The following is a 7,873-nucleotide window of genomic DNA, read 5'->3' on the forward strand; positions in this document are numbered from 1 at the left end:
TATAGGGTATATATATATATATATATATATATATATATATATATATATATATAGGGAAGATCAAATGTTAACCAATAACTTTGTGTTAACTTTGAAAACCATGGCAACCAAATTAGTTGATGTTGGTTAGCATAGTTAACACAAAATAATGGGTTACTATTTCAACCAACATATATATATATATATATATATATATATATATATGTGCACGTTCAAATGAAAACCGTGTATTTCTAAGAAACCGTGTAAACCAATTTCGACCAATAGAAAAATTTCATTTTTTTTCTAATTAAAATTAATCAATAAGGGTATTTCAGTCATTTACAATATTTTCTATTAAATATGGAAGTTATTAATAAATATTAATTAATGAAACGTAATAAAGGAAATTGTATAAATGGTAACATTTAAATATTTAGTTATATTATAATATTAAAAATTTGAATATTATATTGTAATCTTTAAGAATCAGCGAACGGGTTTTGATGAAACAATTGAAGTGTATAATGAAATCATCAAATCGTAGATGAACAAAAAAAAATCCAGAAATGAAACAGGTTTCATGAACGTGAAACTGGTTCATGTTGCAAATAAATTATGTGAACCGAAACATTTTCATGGTGAACCCCTTGTATTGATTGTGTAGTTGATCCATTTAGTTGGTGAAGTGGAAAATGAAACCGGTGCATTTTGTATTTGATGCGTCATGAACTAAGTGCATGATGAAACGAGGAAATGATTTTAATCTGCTACAGAATCTTGAAGATTGTAACCTGCTTCAGAATCTTGAAGATTGTAAGGCTTAAAGGAATGAATCCATCAAATCAGTGGTGAAATAAAAAAATTATTGTACATGAAATAGGTTTCATGAAAGTGAAACTGGTTCATGGCGTTCTTGAGCATGACTAGTGAAACGGTTGCATAATGTATTTGGTTCGTCATGAAATAATTGAATGATGAAACGGGTACATGAAGAAACTGTTTCAGAATCTTGAAGATTGTAATATGCTTTAGAATCTTTAAGATTGCAAGGCTTAAAGGAATTAATGCATCAAACCAGGAACGAAAGGAAGAAAATAATTTTGCATGAAAAAATATTCATGAAAGTAAACTAATCTTGGAAGAAAATAATTTTGCATGAAAAAAAATTCATGAAAGATCGAGTAGGATGTTACCAAATATTTAATTTTGTTTACCATTTATGCCCTTACCGTTGAAATAAAATAAATTTTTAATATATATTTTTATTTAATTTTCTAAAATAAAGTAAATTAATTTTGGCCATTGATCAAGAAATTGATGGATGAGATTGGTTTACACGGTTTACACAAATGGGACCGGTTTTTATTTGAACGCTCATATATATATATATAAGGGTCTATATATATACATATATATATATATACATATATATATATACATACATATATATATATACATACATATATATATATATATATGTATGGATGGAGCAAGGAGAGAAAGGGTGCTCCTCGAAGCCACTCTTCAAAAATATGGTATCATTTTCTTCACAAATGAGAGCACTTATTTATATACAAAAGGAAAGAAGTGCAAGTTGACAATTTTAGCACTATTTTTTGGGTCATGGCGTAGTGGTAAGCGCTTGGATCATAACATCTACGGCTAAGCTTCAAAACATATTGTGAAGATTCCCCTCATCGCCCAATTTCAACCACTTGCCCCACTTGATCAAAAAAGGCGGCTGCCTCAAAACTTGAATTCCAAGGTGCTGCAATGCGCTGCAGCACTTCCTACAACATCCTTCCTGCAATTAAGCAATCGACCCAAAAAATAGTGCTAAAATTGGGTACTTACGATCTTATTTTCTACTTATCATAACTTTAAGCAAGACAAGATTTAAAACCAAAAATACTTGACATATGGACTTTTGGGGGAATTAAAGTAACCGAGAACTACTAAAAAATGATAAAAACGTCAACTAAATTGATACTTATCAATTATCATTCAAGGAACCCAAAGGCTAATTGGATGACAACTTATACAATGAGCTTTAAGCATAATATACATAAGTATTGTATTTCTGCCGAAAAGTGATTGCAATATTTATGTAAATAATATATTATTTAGGACACCTTAATATTCAACTGTTGTTCTAGCCAAAGTGAAACTGATAATTAAGTAAGTTATCTGTAGGAACTATTATTTTGGTTTTTGTGATAGGTATATTGATATGCTTTATTTTGTTATCCCGTTTAATCACTTTAGTATCCTCTTTACATGCATTTAATCATGGTACTTCTTCAACATCTCCTATCTCCCCTAATTATATGATCAAAATACTTCGCAACACAGAGAGATTCTTTGAAACTAGCTCTAGGAGTAATGGACATAGATCATGCATTGTGTTATGATCCTCCCAAAGATCTTAATTAAAAGAGCACCAATGAACAGAAATAATTCTATGAGCAATAGGAAAGGTCAAACCGTATGTCAGTCATGATCATAAAGAATTCCATTTCATTGGCTATTCATGGAGCCATTGTTGACTTTGAACATGCGAAGACCTACCTTAACTCTGTAGAGGAACAGTTTAAAGGTACATCAAAAGTCCATGCTAGTACTCCCATCCTGAAAACGTTGACAACAAAGTATGACAGATCAAATAGTGTACGTGAACACATAATGATGATAGGTGGCATGGCAAACAAACTCGAGGATATAGACATGAAAATAGGTGAAAGTTTTCGTTCATTTCATCATGACATCTCTTCATGCTCAGTTTGGTCCATTCAAGATCAACTATAACACACAACGTGAAAAATGGAAAATGAGCGAGTTAATTGCTATGTGTATCCAAGAGGAAGAGCGTCTCAAAGTTGAGAATCCCGACGTTGCATACGTCACTACAATCAATCATCATGGTAAGGGAAGGGTAAGGCGCATGTTAATGAGAACATAGGTTCAAGTAAGGTCCAATAAATCAAGTGGAGATGCAGGTATAAACAAACTTGGTAATAAGTTTCCTTGCAAGTTCTATGATAAGAAGGGTCATACTCAAAGTGATTGCCCCAAGTTTAAAGAATGGCTAGTTAAGAAAGGTAGCATCAATGCTTTCATGATTTATGGGTCCTTAAACATAAATTATGTAATTCTTGGTGGATTGACTCTGGTTCCCTGGTACAAGTAACCAATTTATTACAGGGACTCCGTACAATCCAGAAGTTGGAAAGATGACAAAGAACAATTAAAGTTGGGAATGAAGTAAACTTAAATGTAGAAGCTGTTGGATCATTTCATTTACTTTCGGAAAGTAGTTTTTGTTTAAGTCTTAATAATACTCTTTATATGTACTCGGAATTACACGAAACTTAATATCAATAACTAAGTTTGCTAAAGAAGGTTTTACTCTTACTTTTGGATACAATGATGATGTTATTAGTTTCGGTTCCCAAATTCTTGGCCATGGTTGTCTAGAGGGAAACCTCTATAAATTGTGTCTAGATAACCACTTTATGAAATCTTTAATATCGTTCAAATGATAACTTAAGTAAAAGAAAATGAGAAGTGGAAACTTCATCCATGTTGTGGTATCAACGTTTAGGCCACGCTTCACAAGACAGAATGATAAGACTCGTAAAAGATGGAGTATTACTGAATCTTAACTTCTCAGATTTTCAAAATGATTAAGTGTATGAAAGGGAAAATGACAAAGGGAATAAGAAAGGATCCACAAGAAGTTCGGGGTTACTTGAATTGATTCATACCGACATTTGTGGTCTTTTTCCGTGGTCATAAACTGTTTATAACTTTTATTGATGATTACTCCAGTTACATGTATTTGTACTTGATAAAAGAAAAATGGGATCCTTAGAAATGTTTAAAACCTTAAAAGCGGAGGTTGAAAACCAGCTTGACCGGAAAATAAAAGTAGTGAAATCAGATAGGAGTGGTGAATATTACGGTAGGCATACAGACATTGGTCAAGCCCCTGAATCTTTCTTTGAATTTTGTAGAGATCATGGTATAATTAACCAATACACCATGCCAGGTGCTCCTCAACAAACTAGTGTAGCCGAGAGGAGGAATAAAACCTTAATGGGCATCGTACGCAGTATGCTTGCAAACACTAACTTACCTCAATCTCTGGACCTAGGCATTAAAAACAGTGGTCCACATCTTAAACAAAGTTCCTCCAAAATCTGTTCCTAAAACTCCATTTGAGATTTGGACGGGAAGGAAACCAAGCTGCTTAAGGTATTTAAAAGTATGGAGCTATCCGGACAAAGCAAAACTATATAATCCCCAATCACAAAAACTCGCATGAAAACTATAAGTTGCTTCTTCATGGGGTATATGAAAGGTCTAATTAAAGGTTATCGATTTTATGTTCCGTCACATAGTATCCGACTTGTAGAAACTAAAAATGCCGAATTTTTTAAGAATGTCAACATTAGTGGTAGTGATTTATCAAGCGATTTTGATCTCCAAATAGCTAATGAAGAGGTATCGATGATTCAAGTGCCCATTATGATTAATACTTCATTAGGACATTCAAGTCAACACATTGCGCATCATGGAAATGTTTCTTTAGATAGAGAGGCAAATAAAACATAACAAATTGAATCCCACTCAAGAAATTGACATAAGACCCAAGAAACTCAGCAACCTCTAAGACGATCTTAACGATCAAGACGACCTACAAATTTTGACAAATACATCACGTATTTAAATAAGGGCGATCTAGACATAGGGAAGGAAAATGACCTTGCTACATATAGTGATGCCATAACTTGTGATCAGTCAGCTAAATGGAATGAAGCTATGATTGATGAGCTCAGTTCCATGGAAAAGAATGATCTTTGGCAACTTGCTAAATTGCTAGAGGGCAGCAAACCCATTGGATGCAAGTGGGTCTCTAAGACCAAATTAGACCCAAATAGAAACATCGAATGATATAAAGCTCGATTGGTTGCTAAGGGATATACACAAAAGGAGGTCTATTGAATATCAAGAAACGTTCTCACCCGCTTCCCGAAAGGACTCCCTTAGGATTGTAATCGTTCTTGTAGCTCACTTTGATTTAGAGCTACATCAAATGGACGTCAAAATGGATTTTCTTAATGGATATTTAAATGAAGATGTCTACATGACCCAACCGGAAGTTTTTATTTCTAAAGCTCAAGAACATTTGGTGTAAACTCAATAAATCAATATATAAGCTAAAACAAGTTTCACGACAATGGTATTTAAAGTTGGGCTAAATGCATGAAATAACAACCTACTTTTATAAATTTTTTTATTATAACATTCTACTTTTGTTTTTTTTATTACAGCAATGCACTTTCAAATTATTTTTTATTTAGGCATCGTACTTTAAAAAATCTACCACCTATAGCAATGGGTAACCTGTTACCTTTTAAACCGGTTAACCCTTTGACTTTTTTTGCTTGTGTGACTTTAATGAGGTGTTGTGGATGACACATCATTTTGATGACTAAATAAAAATAAAAATAAAAATAAAAACATATTTCAAATTATTATTAGTGATTTTCAATTTTTCATTGCTATGATTTAAAAAAACATTTAATTTTTTGACTTTTTCTTATTAAGTTGCATGCAAATTAAATATTCTAGAGTAAAATATTTCTTTAAATAAATATGCTACATTATTTTTAGATGTATTTTGTTTCTAAAAAAGTAACACTTCTTATTTTATGTTGTTAAAAAAAATACATATCTTTTAAAGTTTTCTCTAAAATGTTAACGAAATAAATTGTGTTATACAATTTTTTAATATTGTTATATTAATAAATAATTCAAAAAAATTCTTATTTTCTTTTTTTCAAAAAACACATATTTTTTTAAAAATATTAGCGAGATAAATTGTCTTCTACTAGTTTTATTAAAATTGGTATATTTATGAATAATTTAGAATTTTTTTTATTAATTTAATTTATTTATTAAATAACATGTATAATATCTAAATATTAAAATTAAAAGTACACTGTTTAATAAGAACTAGTAGATGCTATAATGTAATTATTTTGAAAGTACAATGTTGTAATAAGAAAATCACATCACTATAATACATGTGGACAACCTACATGGATAATGAGGTGGCTTGGAAACCTAGTATAATGAGTAAATTTAAATCAAAAGGTTACCCAATGCTATAATGAGTAAATTTTTCAAAGTACAATGTTCTAATAAAAAATAGTTTGAAAGTACATTGATGTAAAAAGAAAAACTAGAAGTTAAATGCTATAATAAAGAAATTTATGAAAGTAGATTGTTATTTTGTGCATTTTACCCTTTAAAGTTCGACGAAGTCATGAAAAATAATGACTTCATCAAGAACCAAGTAGATCAATGTATATACCTCAAGTTGAGTGGGAGGAACTTTAGCATACTCGTCGTTTATGTAGATGATCTCTTGGCAGACAATAACATTGATTTGTTGCATGGATTGAAACATTTATTATCATGTCATTTCGATGTGAAAGATCTCAGTGAAGCCTCGTATGTTGTAGGCATTGAAATACATCGATATAGAGCTCAAGGGATTTTAGGATTATCCCAAAGGGCGTACATCGAACGTATGTTTAGTCGGTTCAATATGCAACAATGTTCCCCCACAGTTGCTCTCATCATTAAAGAAGATGTTTTCCATTCGTTTCAATGTCCGAAAACAGAGGTAGAATGATATCAAATGAAGTTAATACCTTATGCTTCAATCCGATCCCGACCTAGATTATTGGAAAGCCGCTAAAAAAGTCTTGTGATAATTACAAGGGACTAAGGATTACAAACTTGTTTATAAAAGAAGTGATAACTTAGAAGTGATAGGTTATTCAGACTCTGACTTTGCAAAATGCAAAAATGACAAAAGATCAACAACTCCAAGACATCTTTATGCTATCAGGTGGGCATATATCTTAGAGGAGTCATAAGCAAAAGTTGACATCAACCTCAACAATGATGGCAGAATATGTTGTTGTTTATAATGCAACGTGTCAAGGGATGTTGTTGAGAAATTTAATAAAAGGACTCATGATTGTCAACCTGTAGAGAGGCCATTGAAAAACTATTGTGACAATTCAGCAGTTGTAAACTTTTCAAACAACAATAGTTCCAGTGGGGCTAGCTTATACCTCGATACAAAATACTTGTTCGTGTGAGAACGTGTGGAGGAGAATGACATTTGTATCGAACATATTAGCACTAATAATATGCTAGCGGATCCGATGATGAAAGGTCGACCTCCCAAAGTGTTTCAACAACATGTCGTCAATATGGGGTTAAGGCTAGACCTAGCATGATGCAATTCTAGCATGGTGCTTTATTGGAACTTCTATTTTTTAATTGTCAAGTACTTGATTATTATTCCTCCTTTATATGCAATTTCTCTATATAATACATTGTACACACTTATTTTCTATATAGACAAATATATTGCATTACCACCTAATTTTAAAGTCATTTGGCTCAAATTAATCGTAAGTTTCATATGAAGTACCGAAATATGATTGGTGGGGGGTCCCGTGTTTAAAGCGACGCGTTAGGCTGTACTTTTCTGCTTTTGGTATCAATATGAAACAAGTTGAATCTAACTTGGCCAAAGAACAAACAAAACATGTATATAGGTAGTCACTCGGCCAGGTGGGAGAATGTTGGAAAATAACCCGTTAGTGTGACCTTCGGACTATTCTTGTAATGATTATTATATGTTGGGTACAATTATATTTTGTACAATAACTGTTGATCCTCTCTCTCATTGATTTGTTGATAATCCMTTTTTCCTTTCGATGTATTTATGTATCTGTAATTTCAGTTCCAGCGATCATACACTGAGCTTGTTCAGTGATCGCTGATGAACTTGTTTTGAAATTCA

This window comes from Cynara cardunculus (genome assembly GCF_001531365.2).
Source record: "Cynara cardunculus var. scolymus isolate 2C chromosome LG 17, CcrdV1, whole genome shotgun sequence".
Classification (NCBI taxonomy): Eukaryota; Viridiplantae; Streptophyta; class Magnoliopsida; order Asterales; family Asteraceae; genus Cynara; species Cynara cardunculus.